We start from the raw sequence: 21,580 nt of genomic DNA, 5'->3' as shown, positions 1-21,580 counted from the left end.
AGTCTTAGCATATTCTGCGTGGATCAGAGGTGATTTTTTTTTTTCTTTTTAAGATTCCAGCAGTTTGAGAGACGCTCTCTCCTTTGTTCCAGAGGGAGTGTGGCGACTTGAGAGCAGAATTTGTCATATGAATTACACCTCTGTGTGAAGACACAAAAATCTCAACTTCCCTTGCTCGTCTAAGCTTCGGTGCTGGTGGCTGCGAGAGGCAGTGTTTCCTCATTACACCAAATGATTTAACAACTGCCACATTATCTTTCCCTTTGGCTTTTGAAGTTTCCAAAATCTGCCACGGCAACACAGATTTTAAAATAGCCGAAACACTGTCTGCTGGGAAAACAGACCTTATATTGTTCTGTTTGTATAAGACCAGCACTTTTCCTACCTTCCTCTTAAATCATTTTTATTACACTTTAATTTTACCCAGAGTGCTTTAAAGAAAATGTTTGGATGTTATAGTAACTATGGGCATCTGTATAAACATTTGTTTTTGTTTTGTTTTTGTTTAGCTTGTGAAAGACAAAAAAGGGAATTACAAAACTTTCTTTAGAACTGGAAATATTTTTTGTTTCTAATCAGTTGTGGTTAATCTTGTCAAAATTTAACCTTGAAGAGTGTCTGAGTTAACAAAAGATTGGACAGTTCTAAAATCTTCTAAACCAGCCAGGGTCTAGGCTTCTGTTTTTTATGGCCTCTGTTCTAATTAGGTGATGGGATGGAAAATTTAACATTTTGAAAGTGGAAGAATTTAGCTCTTGTAAGCCAAAGTAAATAATTTGGCAACTCAGTGTACTGAATTTGTCTCCCAGCTTAGATTTTGGTGACAAAAATAACATGCATGTGGTTATCTTGGTTAAGCAGATTTGCACGTGCACAAGCGTTCACAACTTTGGAACGTCTTTTTCCTACCGTCTAGTAAGACAGACCCATGGGTAAAACCTATTCAGTGAAAACATTTTTTTTTCCTAAAAGCTACTGTGAATCAGAAAGAACCCCATAATATGGAGGTATGTTTTAAGAGACTGGCAGTTTTGATATATTTTCTGTCTAGTGATTGTGTTTTGCCTAGAACATTGAAAACATTCTTTTTAATGATCCCAACGGTGAATTGAAAATGAGCAAAGTTTTTATTTGCTAGAAACTTGAGCTTTGTTTTTGCAAAGTGTACCTGCAGTATTGTTGCTTTTAATTCGGTAGCTTTTGAGCTGCAGCTTGCAGTTTGAGTGAGTGTGGGGGGTAGGGGTGGTATTTTAGTTGGTTATCTCAATATTGAGATTGAACCAGGCTGGTCATTCAGGGGATCAGAGTTCTAATTTTCCATCGGCTGCTAATTTGCTGGATGAAATTGGGGGAAGCACTTAAATTCAGTCTTGGGTTGTCAGCCTTTAGTAATAATAATAATAATGGTGGTATTTGTCAAGAGCTTACTATGTGCTAAGCGCTGGGGGATACAAGGTGATCAGGTTGTCCCACATGGGATTCACAGTTTTAATCCCCATTTGACAGATGAGGTAACTCAGGCACAGAGAAGTGAAGTGACTTGCCCAAAGTCACACAGCTGACTGCCAGTGGAGCCGGGATTTGAACCCATGACCTCTGACTCCCAAGCCCAGGCTCTTTCCACTGAGCCATGCTGCTTCTCAAGTCCCTCTAGTACAGGGACACCGGCTATTTGTTTAATTGGTACAGAACACAGTGACGTGCTTATTGTTCTTAAAATATTTGCTTATCAATCAATAGTATTTATTGAGCTATTTTGCGCAGAACACTGAACTAAATTCTTGGGAGAGCTAGAAGACATGACCCCCGTCTTCAAGGAGTCGACAGTCTCGTGGGGAAACAGACTTAGGAAAATGATAAAGAGGGACAATGATAAAGTATGTAAGATATTTACATAAATACTAAGGGAGGTTGAGATTCTATAAGTGCTTAGGTGTCACTGAAGGGCTGAAGTAGCAGTTGGGGAATATAAAGTAGGGAGGTTAGAGATTACTCCTATTTATTTTGTTAATGAGGTGTACATCCCCTTGATTCTATTTATCGTGATTATGTTGTCTTGCTTTTGTCCGTCTGTCTCCCCCGATTAGACTGTGAGCCCGGCATTGGGGCAGGGATTGTCTCTATCTGTTGCCAAATTGGCATTCCAAGCGCTTAGTCCAGTGCTCTGCGCATAGGAAGAGCTCAATACTCTTGAATGAATGAATGACTCTGGGAAGACCTCCTAGAGGATGGGTTTAGAAGATGAAGGAGAATTGTGACTTCTCTAATAGGGAGTTCCAGGTGGTGAGGAGGGTGTGAGCAAGAGGTCGGCTCTGGGAGAATAAATCAGTCATATTTATGGAGTGCTTACTATGTGCAGACCATGGTACTAAGTGCTCAGGAGGTACAATATAACAGAGTTGGTAGACACGTTCCCTGCCCCCGACAGACTGAGGCACAGTGAGCTGGTTAATAGAGTGCGAACTACGGTATAGTGGTAGAAGAGAGTAAATGTAAATTTTCTTTAAATTGGAGACTTGAAATGTGGTCACAATCATTAAACTCCTACAGTGTACAGAGGCATTTGTCAAAGTCCCCGCAATTCTTCCATAATGTACGTTTTTATTGCGTGTTGGGGATAGAACGGTTTTAGGGAATTGACTGTTCTTCCGACCACGCAGGTCTATCTGGGTAGACTGAGGAAGCATTGGAAGAAACCATTGCGCACATGCCTGAAGCATCAGTCACGGGGTGCGGGCCATAAGACCAGCTTTCCTCAGCATCAGGTTCCTCAAGAACATCACCACGGGTGTATAAGAGCTGCTCTAGAAGCAGCATAGCCTGGGGGATAGAGCACAGGTCTGGGAGGCAGGAGAACCTGCGTTCTAATCCCAGCTCTGCCCCTTGTCTGCTGTGCGACCTTGGGCAAGTCACTTCACTTTTCTGTACCACAGTTCTTTATGTCCATAATTTCAGTTAATTATGTCCAACCTAATTAGCTTGTATCTACCTCAGTGCTTAGAACAGGGCTTGACATAAAGTAAGCGCTTAACAAATACCATTATTATTATGAGAGTCGAGTGTACTACTGGGTGATCAGCTTTAGATCATTCATTTTGAGGCTTAACAAATGTGCCCAAAGTTAAAGATCTGTCAGATTAATTTCAGCAGCTTGGATTCCGTTCACACAAATGGAAGGATTTGGTATTGTACATTAATCAATCAGTGTTCTTTACTGAGAACTGTGTGCAGGCCTCTTGGGAGAGTACAAAGCAGTAGAGTTGGGACTCCGTCCCAGCCCACAAGAGGAGCCTACAGTCTATTGCACATACAGTCTGTATATTAATGATGTACAAAAAGTGAGGCTGGGAGTACTGTGTACTCCTTTATAAATTGATTGAATCCTAGCAGACTAGTGCCAATAAGACCAGTTGGTTTTTTTAAAATTGTAAAATGCTTACTTAAAAAACCTGAAAATCTAGATTTTTATAGAGCTTCCCTGGACTTGCTTTTGTGAAATATGGATCTTTTCTATGTTGGTATATCTTTGGTAGTAATTTGATAGTTCTTCTAAGTGATATCCTCACATGTGTATACATTGTGTGTATATCTATACCACATTTATCCTATGAGACACGTGTAGTTTTTTGGTGCTAAATATGGGAAAAAATTTTCAAGATGTGTTCCCTTGGGAAACCTGAGTTTGATCTAGCCAAAGGGTGGCCCCTCCTAAGCCATCACCAGAGCCTCGTTTCCATACAGTCTTGAAGTCCAGGTGATCCCACCTCAGGGTCAGAAATAATCCTCGATTGTGAAATGTTTTTGTGTGTGTATGTGTTGGGGTAGGTGGAAACTGTGCTTGGTATTTAAATATGGTGTCGCGTGTATCTATGTGTGTGAAATGACAAAACTTAACAAAATCTAACCGTTTGTTGCTGTTGGCAACTTACTTGGCTAACAAGAGGGAAGTTTTGTCAGGCCCTCGTTCACGAACACCTGGACCTGGTTTATGTTTCTTTCCGATTGGGAACCGAGTGCAGTGTGCTCCGCGTGGGTGATCCGTAATCTCGGCTCCTGGATTGTGGCGGTGGCAAAACTGAGGGTGGCACGTTTTTTCTGAGACGTGAGCAGTTCCGTCAGAATCTACATGAGGAACGTTATTTGCAGTGAGAGTCTCCTCTGCATGATTGGCAGGAATGTCTAACCAGTGACCATCCACCTTACTGCTTTTCCAAGGAGCAGTCAAAGAAAGCTGCTTCTGAGGAATCCAGAGGCCAGGCATCCCATGGTGGTGGTGGAAATATTAGTGATAATGGTCTTTAGTAAGCACTTAATACATGCTAAACACTGTATTAGATCCTGGGAGGTGGAAATGAGAAGCAGCATGCCTGATGGATAGAGCACTAGGAATCAGAAGGTCCTGTGTTCTAATCTTGATTACGCCACTTGTCTGATCTGTGATCATGGGCAAGTCACTTAACTTTTCTGTGCCCCAGTTACCTCATCTGTACAGTGGGATTAAGATTGTGAGCCCCATGTAGGATATGGACTGTGTCCAACCTGATTACTTTGTATCTACCCTACAGCTTAGAACAGTGCCTGGCACATAGTAAGTACTAAGCAAACACCATAAAAAAATACAAGGGTGGGAATTAGGCATGAGTCTTAGCCCTCAAAGGGCTCACGGTCTTGAGGGGTGGCTTTCTCCCACTGCTCTTGCTCCTTTCCCTCCATTTTTCCTTTGTCCTCCCTTCCTCCCCCACCCAAACAACAAAAAACATTCCATGGGACCTTCAAGCATGTACTTCAGTAGTCCCCAGGCACCCAAATTGTAGGGGCCCAGGGAGCCATGAAGTACATTAGCATCCCTTCCAGGACCAGGATGTCGTCGAAGAGTGCAGGCCTTGCTTCATTTCCCCCAGTTGTGATCGTCACAGCAGAGCCTGGAGTAGAAGGGGCCGAGGGGCCCGCTGCACACCTCTCTTGCCTTCCAGTTGGTGCCAAGACTCAGGGACTTTATTCACCAGGGGCACGGTCAGGTTAGAAGTAACCAAGCCCTCAAGTGGGACCTTCCTCACAGGTCTTTTGGGAACCCAGACACTCGTAGCAATCAGGTGAATTTACCTCCTGTCCACCGTGGCACCTTTCATCAGTAAATGAATTTGGCGGAAGTGCTGTTAGCACATGGTTGACAGCTGCCACGTGGTTAAGGAGAATGATTGAGTGTTGCCGTAAACCATGCTGGATAATAAGTATGATATTGCCCAACCCAACACTTTAATCTGTAAATAAATTGGGTGTCTTTGCTTGACAACAAATTATGAGGCTTGTAAAGTCAGATGCATTAGAGTATTTTTTTTCATAGTAACAAATGGTCATTTGCAACCAGCTTTTTCTTACTTACTCTTCCTATCACTGGAAAGAACCCCGGCCTGCCTGTTACACCCACGGCCCTGGCAAGAGTATAACTGCCAGGGGGCATGAGAAGAATGGCATAGTGCAGACCACTTTCCACTTTATGCCAGTCCTTCACTCAAGAGACTATGTCACGATCCTCCTCCTCCTCCTCCTCCTTTGGGTATGAATGAATAACAAGAAGCAGCAGCAGCATGGCCAAGTGGAAGGAGCACGGGCCTGGGAGTCAGAGGACTTGGGTTCTTATCCCAGCTCTGCCACTTGCTTTCTGTGTGACCTTGGGCTCTGTGCCTCAGTTTACTCATCTGTAAAATGGGGATTCAATACCTGTACTCCCTTCTACTTAGACCGTGAGCCCCATGTGAGACAGAGATGTGATTATTTTGAATGCATCCCAAGACATATTGTAAAACGCTTGCTACATGGAAAGCACTTAACAAATAGCACATCATCATCAAGAATAAAGGACTATCTAGTTAAATCAACTTCTGATTTCCTTCAATAAGGTTAAAATATCAATCGGTTATATTTATTGAACACTCGTTTCTTCTAAAATGTAGGGTTTGCATGCTCATCAAACCCCGCTTCAAGGAAAATTTGTGCAGTAGCATAGTGGTCATTGTAACGTGCATGTGCCTTTTGGCAGAACTGGATACACTGGCTCAAAGGTTAGGGAGAGGGAGAATTCAGTTAGAGTTGCTTTTTGAGAGCTATCAGAGTGAGATGCTAACACTTCTCTTCCTCTAATCACTGACTCTTTATAATGTTTGAAAACATCAAAATAAGAGCGTATGTATTTTATTTTAGGTATTTAGATGGTTCACCTTTTCCTTTTGAATGTTTGTAGAGGGAAAGGCATTCATTTCAGAATTATTATCCTAATCACTGGGACCCTATCTGCCTAAATTTGTAACAGAATATCTGTTACTTATAACCCACAGCATCCAGGTCAAAAATGCAACAGGAGATCGGTTGCGTTGGAAATACAACTGATACTAGCTAAAACTTTACTAGTGATTTTATCCAAATTGCTCCAATCACCAGATTGTTCATTTTAAAAGTTAACGCCCATACCTGAAAGGAATGGAATTCCTTCCCTTACCTGGACCCTCGGAAATTATCATATTTATTTAGAGTGGCTTACTGTGTGCAGAGCACTGTACTGTGCTTGAGATATATATATGTATATATATATAGTTTTATATAACAGTAAAACAGACCCATTTCGCTGCCCACAAGAGTTTACAGTCTAGACTCTGGCCTCATACAAGGTAAAGACCACTTTTTAGGGTAGGAGGAAGGAGTGGAACTAGACCTTTCTACAGTGGTGTTCTTTCGTTGAATTGTCTGGATTAATGCCCCATTTCCTGGCACTGAAGAAAGGCAGCTGTTGAATGCCATATCTCTGAATATCAAATGAAGACATACATTTGGATATCTGTGTGTTTAGTGATTCATTGTTTACTCCATTTTCTTGTGAACACTCTATTTGCTTTCTTCTGTATTGTATTGTTTGGTGCCTTTCCAGATGCTTTTGGAAAGAAAGCAGTACAAAGTTCCCCTTTTCTTTTCTATATGATATAGTACTCAGAATGGTCATTCTCTCTGCTCATGGTTATTTATAAAATGTGAACCACCGTAAGGCTAATTGGTTTACATCTAAAGAAACATACTGTATTATTGCATCTGTCTTTGACCACCTAATGTTTTCCCCACAAAATGCATGTGTTGGCAATTAGTTTCTTAGTTGGAGTGAGATTAGAACCAGGTCCTCTGATGTCCAGACTCTTTCCAGTAGGCCACGCTTCTTCTCTGAAGCAAAACAAGAAGTGCAAAACAGAGAACTGCCACTGAAGAAGAGTGGTTTTAAGCTGATAGAAATTGCCAGGGAGATTAGGATCTCCAGGCCAGTTTGATTCAGTAATATCTATCTTAGATACTTTATTAAGCAGTGCAATGTTTTTTCATAATTAGAATCAAAAGCAGCATCAAACAAGTTTTTTTTCTAGAAACAGTTGAAAAACAAAAACTCGTGTTTCTGAGTACAATTTTTTGTTCTGGGGTCGCAATCTGAGAAAAGACAGTATGAAGACTGTAAACTCCCTGTGTGCAGGCAATGTGTTTTAATAACTCTGGTTTATTGTTGCCAAGTGGGTTAGTTCAGGGCTCTGAACTTAGTAAGTGCTCAGTAAATGTGATCGATTGATTGACCTTGACATTATCCTTGATTTGGTTCAGTACTCGCAACCCCTTTGCTAAATTGCTAAATCTGATTGGTTTTTCCTTCACAACATTACTGGGATCTTCCCCTCCTGAAAATGGCCACACACGGGCCATATATTTGTCATATGCAGCTTCACTTCTGTTCAACTCCTCACCACTGTCTCTGCCTCCACTCTCTACTTCACTCTGCTGCTCCGGTCATGATTCTGCCTGCATCTCTTTCTCTGTACTGCTCCAAAGTCTCCAATCTCTGTATCAGTCAGAAACTTGTGACCACCACATCTCAGACACCCCCACCAAAACTCCACACTTACCAGTCCGTTTTTTTTTCCTACATGTCCAGCTCACACTCTTCATTCCTCCTAATCTCACATTCCTGTCCTCCTTTCTTGACTCTCCCACCTTGGCTTCCTCATTCATGCTCTCTAGAGTGTAAGTTCACTGTGGGCAGTGTATGTGTCTGCTTATTGTTATATTATACTCTCCCAAGGGCGTAATACAGGGCTTTGCAGACAGTAAAAACTCAGTAAATATGCTCAAATGAATGCATCAATTCATTCTTCCTGCCTGGAGCTCCCACCTTCATATATGTCAGGTCATTGCTCTCCCCATCTTCAAAACCCTTCTGAAATCCCAGCTCCTTGAGGAAGCTTTCCCTGATTGATTTTTTTTTTTCTCCTCAGGTAACATCTCCTAATTTTATCAGCTGTTCTGCTCCCCGTTGCACTTATGAACTTGTGTTCTATCCCCTCCCTCTTTTATTTGTTGGAAGATCCCTCTGCTTACCCTCAGTCTTATTAAAAGCACATCTTTTCTAAGAGGCCTTCCCAACTAAGCCCTCATTTCCCCCTTCTCCCACTCCCTTCTGTGTCACCTTGCTCTTGGATTTTCACCCCTATACTCACCCCTCTCTCAGCCCCATACCACTTCTGTACAAATCTGCAATTATTATTAATGTCTGTCTTCCTCTTTTGACTATAAGCTCAATGTAAGCAGGGACCATGTCTACCAAACCTGGTTTCATTGTACTCTTCCAAGTGCTTAGTACAGTGTTCTGCTCACAGGCTCTCAACAATACAGTTGATTGATTATCTTCAGCATGTGTGTATGCATATATTTTGTGTATATATATATATACACATAGATATGCATATATGTAGATTTAACGTTCTATATCTGTCTCCCCAGTTGGAGTGTGAGCTCTTTTAGGGCAGGGAATCTGTCTTGTGTTTCTGCAGTACCTCCGTAGTGCTTTTTACAGTATACTGCATTCAGTAGGTGTTCGCTACATTACTACTAAAATAATCTCAGGGCTTTTTATCATCTTAGTACTTTTGCACTACCAGCCTTTTACCATGCTTTAGGACATGTTGATTTACATATGCTACTATTTGCCTCCCCTTAGCGTAAGCTTCTCGTGGACAGGATGACATCTTCTACCTCAACTGTATTCTTTCAATCATATTATTCACTGAGCGCTTACTATGTGCAAAGCACTGTACTAAGGTGCTTGGGAGAGTATAATATAAACAAGAAATGGACACATTCTTGTCCACAGTGAGCTCACAGACTAGAGGGGGGAGACAGACATTAATGTAAATAAATAGATAAATACTGTACTCATGTACTCCCCCATCTGCTTGGTACAGGACTCGGCACTAAATGGAACCCGTTTGGTGCTCAATAAATACTATTGTGTGTTTTTTATGATATCCGTTAAGTGCTTACTGTGTGCCAGGCACCATTCTAAACACTGGAGTAGATACATACTAAATCAGTTTGGTCACTGTCCATGCCCCCATGGGGTTCACAGTCTTAATCCCCATTTTACAGAGGAGGTAACTGAGGCACAGAGAAGTGAAGTGACCTGCCCGAGGTCACACAGCAGACAAGTGGCGGAGCCAGGTGTAGAATGCAGATCCTTCTGACTCCCAGGCCCACGCTCTACCCATTAGGCCTCGGTGCTTCTCTTTTGGTCAATTGATTCTGTGTAAAGCGGGGTTCTTTTTTATACTGAACTTCCCTTCCCCTGGTGTGGAACATAGAAGCAGAGAGAGGGGAAGTTGTGTAGTGTGATTTGAAGGCTGGGTCCAGCAGAACTGCAAATCCTGGCAGCAGGGTCAGTCGGACATTCAGTCAATCATGTTCATGGAGTGCTTACTAAGCACTTGGGAGAGTACTATATAAAAGACACATTCCCTGCCCACAATGAGCTTACAGTCTAGAGGGGGAGACAGACATTAATATACATCCATTCAGGAGCTTTCAGTGTGGGGCAGCCTGGAAATCAGTTTAGGGAAGCAAAGAAGGTGGGGAGAGAAAGAGCTTCTTTTATCTAAGCAGGTAACAATAAAAAATGCATCATAGCAACATCGATGTGGAACCAAAGTTCAGAGTATTACCTCTATCACTGGCAGTGGATTTTGTTTTTAAAGAAAGCCCCTAGCACTGACAGGCAGTCTTGACAATTTTTCATTTAAAAAACCAACAAACCTGTCGTAACCCAAATCTGGGTAGAAGTTAGGCACAAATAATGGTGCTAAAATTTATGAAGGGATTTCTAAGTATTTTGTTGTATATGATGCATAAAAAATGAGACAGCAATGTGGAAGTGTTTGGCTTGAGAGATTCACTCAGTTGTCATGGCCTAGTGGCAAGAGCACGAGCTTGGGAGTCAGAGGACGTGGGTTCTAATCCTGTTCTCCGCAACTTGTTTGCTGTGTGACCTGGGACAAGTCACTTACCTGCCCTGGAGGGTTGCAGTTACCTCATCTGTATAATGGGGATTAGATTGGTGAGCCCCATATGGAACAGGGACTGTCCAAACCTGATTAGCTTGTATCTACCGCAGTGTTTAGAATAGTGTTTGGCATGTAGTTAGCACTTAAAATCCCATAATAATTATTATGATGTCTGAGCCACTCACCCCACTCAGGTGGTCATTTGTCTGTTTTTTCAGCTGCTTTGGTTCTCCACTCCTCTCCCTCACCTGCCGCACTTCTTAATGACATGGCACTGGACACATGGATTTTTAATTGCCCCCCTACCTTAACCTTGGCCTCTTGTGATGGACTCTAACAGGAATTTGGGAGAGAACATAGTTGACTCTGCATCAATTGGAGGGGGGCCAACCAGCGATCTATTCAGCAACTCTCTAGGTAGGGCCTGTGAGCTGTGCAAAGGTCTTTTGAGGAACAGCATGGCCTAGTAGGAAGGACAACAGGCCTGGGGGTCAGAAAACCTGGATTCTAATCCAGCTCGGCTGGTGCCTGCTGTATGACCTTGGGAAAGTCACTTGAACTCTCTGGGCCCAAGCTACTCGTCTGTCAATGGGATTAAGATTGTGTGCTTCATATGGGTCAGGGATTGTGTTCAACATGATTAGCATGTATCTACCCCAGTGTTTAGAACAGTGTTTGGCACATAAGTTCCCTTAACTGTAAAATGGGGATTCAGTGCCCATTTCTCTCTCCTACTTAGATTGTGAGCCTTGTGTGGGACAGAGACTGTCCGACTTGATTATCTTAATATAAGTGTGTTCCCTAGTACTTAGAGCAGTCCTTGACGAATAGTAAGTGCTTAACAAATACATATGTACATGGGAAGCAGAGAGAGCATGAGCCCAAGAGTCTGCTGTGTGACCTTGGGCAAGTCTCTTCTTTGGGCCTTAGTTATCTTATCTGGAAATGGAAATTGACTGTGAACACCATCTGGGCCAGGGACTGTGTCCAAACAGATTAGTTGTATCTACCCAAGCTCTTAGAACAGTGCTTGACACATAGTAAGCCCTTAACAAAGACCATCATTGTCATTATACCTGTCTGTGTGTCCATTTGCCACCCTCACTAACATAGTGTGTTCTGCTTGTTCCAAGAGGAGGGTCTGGATCCCTATTGCCAACACTAAGCTTCTGCATTTGGGGCTTTTTAATACCTGCCAAAAATCTGAGCATGCCATATTGACCCTGGGTCTTCTCAGGACTGAAGTGGCTGGAGCTTTTGAATTTATTGTATCTGTTCTATTTACAAGCACTGGGTACAGTGCTCTGCACACAGTAAGCCCTCAATAAATACGATTGACTGAATGAATATTTAGGTTGCTGAGAAGGGGGTCTGGACTCTTGGCTGTGCTTTTTTTATTATCCCAGTAATACTACCTTCATACTGAAACTTCTATCTAGCCATTGTTGTTCAACACCGTCCAAAAAATTTTGTCTGAAATGCTCTTCAAAGCAAGTTAAGCGGGGTAAACTCTTGGTTTCAGAGGCTTTACTCTCTCCGAATTGTCAAGTTCTCTGCTTGTTGCCTTGATTGCAAATGACTTAAGGCCTATACAGAAACAGGACACCCTGTGTAGTGTGCTGGGTCGCTAGTCTCTGATGGTTTTTTTCAATGGTATCTGTTAAGCACTTATGTGTCGAGCACTGTAGCAAGTACTGGGTTTAGATACAAGCTAATCACTGGGTTAGATACAAGCTAATCAGGGTTGGACACAGCTCATGCCCCACATGGGGCTCATGGTCTTAATCTTCATTTTAACAGACTAGGAAGCTGAGGCCAGAGAAGTTAATGACTTGCCCAAGGTCACGCAACGGGTACGTGGCCAAGCTGGGATTGGAACCCAGGTCCTTTCTGATTCCAGGCCCTTGCTCTATCTACTAGGTTACGCTCCTTTCCATTCTGGATGCGTTCCCTTGCAGGAGCTTTTGAATTGGAATATCTGTATTGCCAGTGTGGATCTGTTGAAAAATGCCCATGATATATTAATGTCTTTTCTAAAGACAAAATCTCAAGTTGGAGAGATACTTTCTAAGAGGTCTCATTAATACAAAGGGAGTTTTGAACTAGTCGTCCAGTAATATCCGATCGTGTCTCTTCATATTAATAATAATAATAATAATGTTGGCATTTGTTAAGCGCTTACTATGTGCAGAGCACTGTTCTAAGCGCTGGGGGAGATACAGGGTCATCGGGTTGTCCCACGTGAGGCTCACAGTGAATCCCCATTTTACAGATGAGATAACTGAGGCCCAGAGAAATGAAGTGACTTGCCCACAGTCACACAGCTGATCAAGTGGCAGAGCTGGGAGTCGAACCCATGACCTAGTGACTCCGAAGCCCAGGCTCTTTCCACTGAGCCATGCTGCTTCCCATTAAAGAGCTTAGTACAGTACTTTGCAACGCAGTAAGCGCTTCAATAAATAAGATTGAATGAATGTTAAAGCATATTTCTTATTTGAACTAATTGCATTATTTAGTCTCTGAAGTCAGAAACTGAATTGACAGTCTCATTTAGAAAAATGTCATCCTTGTTTTTTTAAGTGACATTACTCTGGAAATGTTTTGTCCGCTCCAGGGAAGTTTTAAAGCAAGAAAACTGACCTTTTGCTACAATTAGCATCTTCTTGAATATCAGCTGGTGCTATCTATTTGCCTGCCTTTAACACTCTTTTATACAGTGTGGAAAAAACCTGGAATGCAAATGACATGCACAAAGCAGGGGTGGATTCCTCAATTGGAGGGCTGTGTAAGCAAAAGCTGATATAGTTTTTTTTCTCCCGACTAAATTAAGTGACCTTTTGTTACATTGCTAAAAAGGGTTCATTCTTAGCTGTGGAATTTCAGAACAGGAGATCGAACCCCCTAACGTTAATGCTTCCCACGTAAGTTTTTTTTGATAGAAGAAATGAACATGCCTGTGGAAAATTTGTGGAGTTAAAGTAATTTCTCCGTCCGGTGTGACCTTGATTAGCTTCATGTGCTAAAGACGTGTAAGGCCAAAATCAGAATAATTTGTCAGCTATTAATGTAGATACCTTGGCTTCTCTTGTCTCAATCTAGCCAGAGGTTGTCAGGGCAGCATACATATCCCACAAAAAAATGAGTTGTTTCCAGAAATGGCAAGTGTGGTGCATAGACATACTGACCCCAAGTGCATTGGTGATGAATCGAAAAAAATTGTTTCAAAAATACCTTATATTCTTTTTATCACCCTATTCATGTAGGTTGGCCTTGATTTACAGATACTCAGGAGACTCTGGTAAGAGAGGTAAAAGAAGTAATAATAATAATAGCATTTGTTAAGTGCTTACTATGTGTCAGATACTGTACTGAGCGCTGAATCTGTCAGAGCTTGAAACAGGACTTGACTCTTGGGCATTTTTCATTCAGTTGTATTCATTGAGTGCTTACTATGTGCAGAGCACTGTACTAAGCTCTTGGTAGATTACAGTACAACATTTGTGATCGCACTGCAAGATCCGTCCATTTTTGACCGAGATTTCAAGTGATTTTTCTGGGAAACAAGTCCTCCATCATTGCTGGAGTTTTGAATCTAATTTTAAAAATGTGGGTGGCTGTAGTGGATGTTTGAAATGTTTAAGTAATTTTAATTATTAATCTGAAATTTTCTGAGTTTTTATGACGGATACATTATTCTTTAATAACAATCCATTTCTAGAACTAGAAGAGTGATATGAGGAGAATCTTTTGGGGTGAGCTGGCTCTTTGGAATTTATTTTTAGAAGTGGTGTTGGAGAAACTTAAACTCCCCACTTTGTATTGATTACATGTAAACAGTAATGTGCTAAAATCTTAGTCACCAGCCAGCTTCCGTGCTGAAGTAACATCCCACTTGAATGGTGTGCAAGCTGGTGGTGTCTAGGAATATTCCACTTCAGGAGATTGTTTCTATAGTTAGCAGGTTTGTGTGAAAAAATGTATTTGCCACATATGGCTGGACTAGAATCTAGATGTACTGTGTCTCAGGGAAGGGAAGAGTTCTTCATTCTGTACCAGGGTCTTTAGCAAAGAATCACCTGGGGTTGGCGAACAGCATAAGGAGTGACCAAAGAATAATTATTATGGTGTTCAAGTGCTTACTGTGTGGCCAAGGGCTGTACTAAGCAGTGGGGTAAATACAAGATAACCAAGTTGGACAAGATCCCTGTCTCAAATGGACCACCCAGTTTTAGGACAGGGAGAACAGGTATTGAATCCCCATTTACAGAGGAGGAACCTGTAGCATAGAGAAGTTAAGTGACTTGCAACAAGGTCACATGGCGAGCAAGTGGTGGACCTGGATTAGCGTCTGGGGTTTTTGACTCCCAGGCCTGTGTTCTTTACAAGTAATTAATGGTAATCAGTAATCTTTACTGAGGACAAAAAAATACCCTAGATAGTGGTGCTTTCTGTATAGCTCATTGCTGTTTAACTTGGTTTCCTAGACAAAGGAAATACATGTCTTCTCACCAAATGCATTGGGTAGCTTTGAATTCTTTATTCTGACTTCAGAGTATTGCAGTATTTCCCAGAATTATGCACTTGTATTTCTCATCAGCCATTTAGTGTATCCTATCTTTATATATATATATATATATATAGATATAGATAAAACCCGCTCTGAAAATGACTGTTCTTCCATGGCAGCTCCATTTATATAAGTTGATTTGCTGCTATTTTGAAATTCCATCAAGGAACACTCCAGAATTGCTTCAGGTTTTTTTTGTGTGTTTTTTTTTGTCTGAAAATGTGAATCACTTTGGATTTAAAGGTAGGTTTCATTGACTAGTGGGGAAGAAAGCTTGGAAATAGAAGATATTGTTTATGTGTTAGCAGAACCATTTCGTGAACGGTTGTCAGAGTATAGTAAATCAAAATTAGACGTATTTCTTTAATTGAAGATTGAAAACCTTTAAGATTTTAACACTCTGGTTTCAAGATAGAGCACCGGTCTTTGGTGGTGGGTGAATTGTGTTGTGATAAATATAAAGAAGTAATGTAGAGGCCTGAGAAGTGCTTTAGGCCTTTTGAGGACCCTAGGAGCTGCACGTATTCTAATAATAATAAAAATTATAGTTGTGGTATTTAAGTGCTTCCTATGGGCCGAGCATCGTACTAAGTGCTGGCATAGATAAAAGGTAAGCAGGTCCCACATGGGCTCAAAGTCTGAGTGGGAGGGAGAACAGGTATTGAATCCCCATTTTGCAGTAAGTTAAATGACTTACCCAAGGTCACCCAGCAGGTTAAGTGGCAGATCCAGGCCCATACTCTTTCCACATAGGGCACACTGCTGTTTTTGGGAATGGAAGAGGAGCTGTGGTTTAGTCAGCTAGGCCTCAAGATGTGAAACTCGCCGTGCTCTGCTCTTAACTCACTAAAGGATTTCAGGTAGTTGCTTAAACTGTTCTAGGCCTCCATTTCCCTCCAAACAACAGGAAGAATAATGGCCTTCCAAACCTCAAGGGATTTATCTTGAAGTTTGTTTACACCAGCTTCCTGTATAAACTGCATTTAGGCTCAGGTAGCCTTGGACGAGGTCGAATATAGCCTTTCCCAAACTGTTTCAACCCTTCCTTGGGTTGGTTCCAGAAGGCAGTTCTGCCTTTTATTTAACGTGAATCAACTGGTGAGTACAAGGGACAATTCCTTTTAGCCAGAAGCCATGGAAAAAGGATGCTTTGTTTAATAAATGCTAATAGATGGCATTTCTGCTTGTAATTCATATATTGCTTTCTCTCCGTTATTTAGACTAAGGGGCAAGTCTTGGCATCAGTTAATCGGAGTCCCAGATAATCACCAGGGCTATCGAAATTAGGCACGAAATCATTAAATTCATTAAATTGTAATTTGGCTGGTAAATTGTAGACATTTGGAAATGTGGAAATGTTTTAATTTTAAAAGAACTAAAGCACAATAGGGACCATTGCAGTTTTTGTGTGTTGGAAACCTGATTAACCCACTAAAGGGGATTCTGCCCAGCCATTCCCAGAGAAGTATCAGAAACAGTTTCAGAGTGGAATTTGCATTTCTCCTCCTCTCCCCTTCCCGGCCTGCCATCTAAGAGTGGGGCTTAATGGGTTGTGAAATTGGCCTAGGACAGACAAGTGGGCAAAGGGAGAGTAAAGGACGGGGGAATCATTCATTAACTGGTTAATCCCTCTGTAAAGATTCTTGCCTTTCATAGTCTGGTCTGAGAAAAAAACCCACAATCACACTTGCATCTGCTTAACTCTTCCCTTCCTATTGTGGCTCACCACTGCCCTGACTTTATAGCACAGGTTAAGGCTGTTTTTCTGCCATTTACCAGTTGGTCTGGGCTATGTTAAACTGTGAGGAGGTCCAACTCCTAGCCCAGCTGTTCTGATCCAGATGTGTAATCAGGACTATCCACGCTTTATTATCCGTTTCTTCTTTCTTCTTGAATTTTCAGCCCCCCTCCAATGACACAGAATAAGTGATCTCCTTTTAGAGTTGTCCTCTTGTCTCCAGGTCCAGCTTCCCTAGAGAACTCTGTGTGACTTTGGACAAGTCACTCTCTGTGTCTGGTTACCTCATCTGTAAAATGGAGATTAAGACTGGGAGCCCTATGTGGGCAGGGACCGTGTCTATCCCTATTATTTTGTCCGTCCCCAGCACCTAGTACAGTACCTAGAACATAGTAAGTGCTTAACAAATACCGCCCCCCCGCCAAAAAAAACCCTGCTGTAACCGTGGACTAATCCCTGTTCTCAACTCTTCCACCAATACTGTCTATATATTTGCCTATCCCAGCTTTTGCCCCATGTCAATTCCTGTGCCCTGTTGTTAGGCCACAGCTGTACAGCTAAAAAGGATTATTCCAACTCTTTCTTAAATTAAGGGAAAAATCCTTTCCCTATTTCCCCATAGGGAAGCAGTGTGACCTAGTGAATAGAGCACAGCCCTATTGATGTCAGAAGGACCTGGGTTCTAATCCTTAGTCTACTTGTCTGCTTTGTGACTTTGGGCAAGTCACTTCTCTGTGCCTCAGTTACCGCATCTTTAAAATGGGAATTAAGAGACTGTGAGCCTTATGTGGGACGGGGATTGTGTCCAACCTGGTCAGCTTGTATATACCCTAATACTCAGTACAGTGCCTGGCACATAGTAAAGCACTTAACAAATACGCAAAATTATAATTATTTTCATTGTCATTTTGCTCTCAGTAGTGTTATAGCCCTGAATAATGGGGGAAGCTTCCTGTGAACCTCACAAAGGAAGCCAATGAAATTAAAATTAATATCAAAGTTTGTGGACAAATGATTTGCGGTGGGGTACTGCACACTTAGAATAGGGCTTTTGGCATCATGCTTAGTAGGTCAGAATGTGAAGTGCCAGGAAAGATTTCTTTGGCACAAAATGAGGGAGCTAATAAAAAATGGTTTAACACCTTTTTTTTTTAAGGCAGTGAACTGATTATCATTGGCTTGTGGTCACTTTTTTGGCTGGGATAGGGAGAGGGAACAGCCGGCTAAGCAGTTCATTCTCTCTTGCTACAATGTATGCTGCTTTAAAAGTTCTTATCGGGCACAAGCCTTGACTTGCCTTTTGACAGTAATTCCATTGTTGGACTATTCCATTCATAAATGAGCTATCGCCAGTTATCTGGACTCCTAAATCGTCGAATACAGCTTTCTGAATGGGAACTCACAAATTGAAAGCTTTTGTTTTTCATATCTGCAAGTTGTGGTTTTTCTAACTAGCTTATGATGGATTCATAATTTTAAATGTTGAGTTATGCCCTTTACCGTAAACGTAGACCCAGGTGGAAAACTATTCTTGAGCAGTAACTTAAGAAGGTGACCAAATTGTGTAGCTTTCAGAGTTTTGTAATGTATTTTAAATCCTAGAAATATTTCAGATTTAATTTTGATTTCAGTTAATTGGGGCAGTAAGAGATTAATTGCAGGTATTTAGGGTAAAAGTGGTGAAGTGGAAGCAGCATGGCCTATGTGCATAGAGCAGTGGCCTGGGAGTCAGAAGGACTTGGGTTCTAATCCACTTATCTGCATTGTGATTTTTGGGCAGGTCACTTAACTTCTCTGGGCCTCGGTTACCTCATCTGTAAAATGGGGGTTGAGACTGTGAGCCCCATGTGTGCCAAGGGATTGTGTCCAACCTGAGTAGCTTGTATCTGCTCCAGTCCTTAGAACAAGTGCTGACATATGAAAGTGCTTAACAAATACCATCGTTATTATCAAGGGTGCTCAGCAGTGCCTGATCTGATGTGAATCATCAGAAGAATGTAAAAGTGGAATATAGTGGCGATGAACGTGGGCAAGTGGTGGAATTTTATTCCAGATAGATTTGGGAGCAGAAAGGGTAGGAGGGATATATGTTTCTGTGACGTGGCTACTTAGCCTGCTTACTAACTGTTCCAGTTGCTTGGTTTAGGCCTTTGGCTGAGAGCGATTCCTTTCACTTAAGCTATCAGACAAGTGTCAGATAGAATCGACCCGAATTTAATGGAGAGTTAGAAATTCTGGACTTCGATGCTGTATCTTTGAGTCACGTGTATCTTGACTGTTAATCCACACATCTGTTTCTCATGTAGAGTGTTTGGGATGCTTAAATCTCATTAGTTGGTAGTTTGGGGTACTGGCATGTCCCCAAACTCTTGGTGTGTTCAATAATTAAAATGCTTTTTTTCTACAAAATGCAGCAAGAACATGTCAGGTGTAAAAGAATAAAAGCAGCGTACAAGTGATGTTACCACAGTATGCTTCAGTAAGAAGGAGAAGGCAGCTTTAACTCTACCACAATAAGTTTATCAGCTGTAGGGCTTTTGTTGGTTTTTTTTCACCATCCTACTTTCCTCAGGAGAGCATAAATCCTAACTCAAGGACAAATGGCTATTTGGAGTAGAGCCTCTCGGCTGCTGACTTGAATCCCACGGATCCGAAATGAGAGAATTGCTAGCAATCCATATGAAATTAATTTGTCCAGTTTATTGACAGGTCCTTGCCTGGCCCAGTTGCTGATGGATCGTTGATTACCTTTTGTTTTCAGAAGGGTTTGCTCAGTTTGAATTGAAGTATAATAATCACAGTGATGGATATATCTTTTAATTTAACCTGTTTGAGAGCTCCAAACCTTCAGACAATGATCTCAGTAATCGCTTCGGTAGACAGGGGAGTAGGGTGGGGTGAAAGCTAATGTTATTGCCATTTTACAGGGTATGAAACTGGGGAAGGAGTCATTGAGTGGTCACTGAACTAATGAGAGGTAGAGACTAGAATCTAGCTTCTGACTCCAGGAATAGTGCATTGATTCAGTCTGATTGTAGCATAAAGGCTTTTGGTTTTTACCATACTGAAAAGCAGTTGGCCTAGTGACAAGAGCACAGAGTGAGAATCAGGAGACCTGGGTTCTAAACGCATCTCTGCCATTTGCCTGTTTTATAATAATAATTATGTACTTTTAAGCGCTTTCTAACGTGCCAAGCACTGTTCTAAGCACTGGGTCATGACCTTGGACAAATCACAACTTAATGCCTCAAATGCCTCATTCATAGCATTTGGATTAAATAGGTGCTTTCTCTTATCCCCTTTAGCCTGTGGACCAAGGTGGACGGGGAGTACAAATTTGAATTATATCCACACAGCCTTAATACAGTGCTTGGCACATAGCAGTTTAATATTAATAATAATAATTGTGGTACTTGTTAAGTGCTGTGTGCCAAGCACTGATCTAAGCACTAGAGTAGATAACAAGTTAATCAGATTGGGGGCCATGGGGCCAACACTCTTATCCCCATTTTACAGATGAGGTAACTGAAGCACAGAGAGTGAAGTGACTTGCGCAAGGCCACACAGCAGGCATGTGGCAGAGACAGGATTAGAACCAGGTCCTTCCGAATCCAGGCCCGTGGTTCCTATTCATTAAGCCACGCTGCCATTATTTTCATCATTTTTATAGTTCCCCAAGGTCTTGTTCGGGATTTTTTTTTTTCCTGTAGAGGCATCATAGGGAAGTCAGACGATGGTGGCCACCCTCTAGATTGTGAGCCCTTTGTAGGCAGGGTTTGTCTCTCTTTATTGCTGTATTGTACTTTCCAAGCACTTAGTGCAGTGCTCTGCACACAGTAAGCGCTCAATAAATACAATTGAACGAGTGAATGAATGTAGTCCAGAGTTTGGAGTTGGCCGCTTTGGGTTCCCAGGCCTGGGCAAACCCAGAGTGTGGGCCAGAGCTTGTTAGATAGCCACCCGGGCAGAAGCTGCAGCCCCGGGCCTTGTGGGAAACGGCCCCTGCCGGTCAGTATGTTTTTCACTGGGGCTGCTGGGCAGAAAGTGGTGGAGGAGCAGGTGAACTCCTTCTCCTTGACCTACAGTTTCTCGCCCCCCCTTCCCTCCCTCCCTCCCTCTTTCCCTTTGTCCCCTCTCATTCCTTTTGGTCTTGCCGTCTCATTTTCCTCCAGTCTCTAAACCTCTCTTCCTTGTGCATTTTCCTTCCTGTTCTCACCCTTTGCCACTTGCGGCTGATGACACATCACCTCTCTCACAGGAATGTCGTGAAGATGAGATGGTTGCCTCAAGGAAGCATTTTGAATATACTGTATTAAAAACAAGGGTATGGGAAAAAAATCTCCAAAAATTCCCGAGCTTTTAAAAAATGTTTTTGGTTCCCACTTTTCCTTTTCTTTTCATGATTTCTAGATGAGTTTGGTGAAGCAAAGAGGGGGAAATTATTCATTAAAAACATCTGTTTCCTTAATGTTTTGATATTTGAAAACTCAGCTTCTAAGATACTCCTGCATGACAGGGTACTGTCATAATGGACTCGTGTTTAAATTTAATATAAATTTTCAAGGTTAAAGATCATCTATAGCAAGTGATGTTTTGGCATAGGTTATTACAAGTTTTGACATCAAATACTATCTGTAATAGCTCTATTGTACTACGAAGCTGTGGGAAATTATTCTTACTGTAGTTGCACAGTACATTCTAGTTTGTTTATAATTCTTTTGGCTTAAATTCAGAAATCTTTTATTTTCCAGTATTTAGATTTTGGACATTTAGCTTTGTGCCTTTTGGAAAGTAAATGCACATACAACATTAAAAAGAGATCATGCCATATTGAAGAATGGTAGACTAGGCGAAGAGTAAAAGTCACTTTGAGGAAGAGAAGTCTGTTTGGAGGTTCAGCTGATCACTGCAGAGAAA

At 41.8% G+C, this 21,580-nt stretch overlaps 1 protein-coding gene across 2 annotated transcripts in view; it reads left to right on the top strand.

The window, feature by feature from the left end:
• UBE2H (ubiquitin conjugating enzyme E2 H) overlaps positions 1–21,580 on the top strand; it is a 103,698-nt gene that overhangs the window by 5,891 nt on the left and 76,227 nt on the right. The gene's annotated exons all lie outside the window — the stretch shown is intronic.

The sequence above is a fragment of the Ornithorhynchus anatinus genome, chromosome 10, assembly GCF_004115215.2.
Source record: "Ornithorhynchus anatinus isolate Pmale09 chromosome 10, mOrnAna1.pri.v4, whole genome shotgun sequence".
NCBI lineage: Eukaryota > Metazoa > Chordata > Mammalia > Monotremata > Ornithorhynchidae > Ornithorhynchus > Ornithorhynchus anatinus.
The sequence above is the reverse complement of the archived record's forward strand: the minus strand, read 5'-3'. Positions and strand labels throughout refer to the sequence as shown.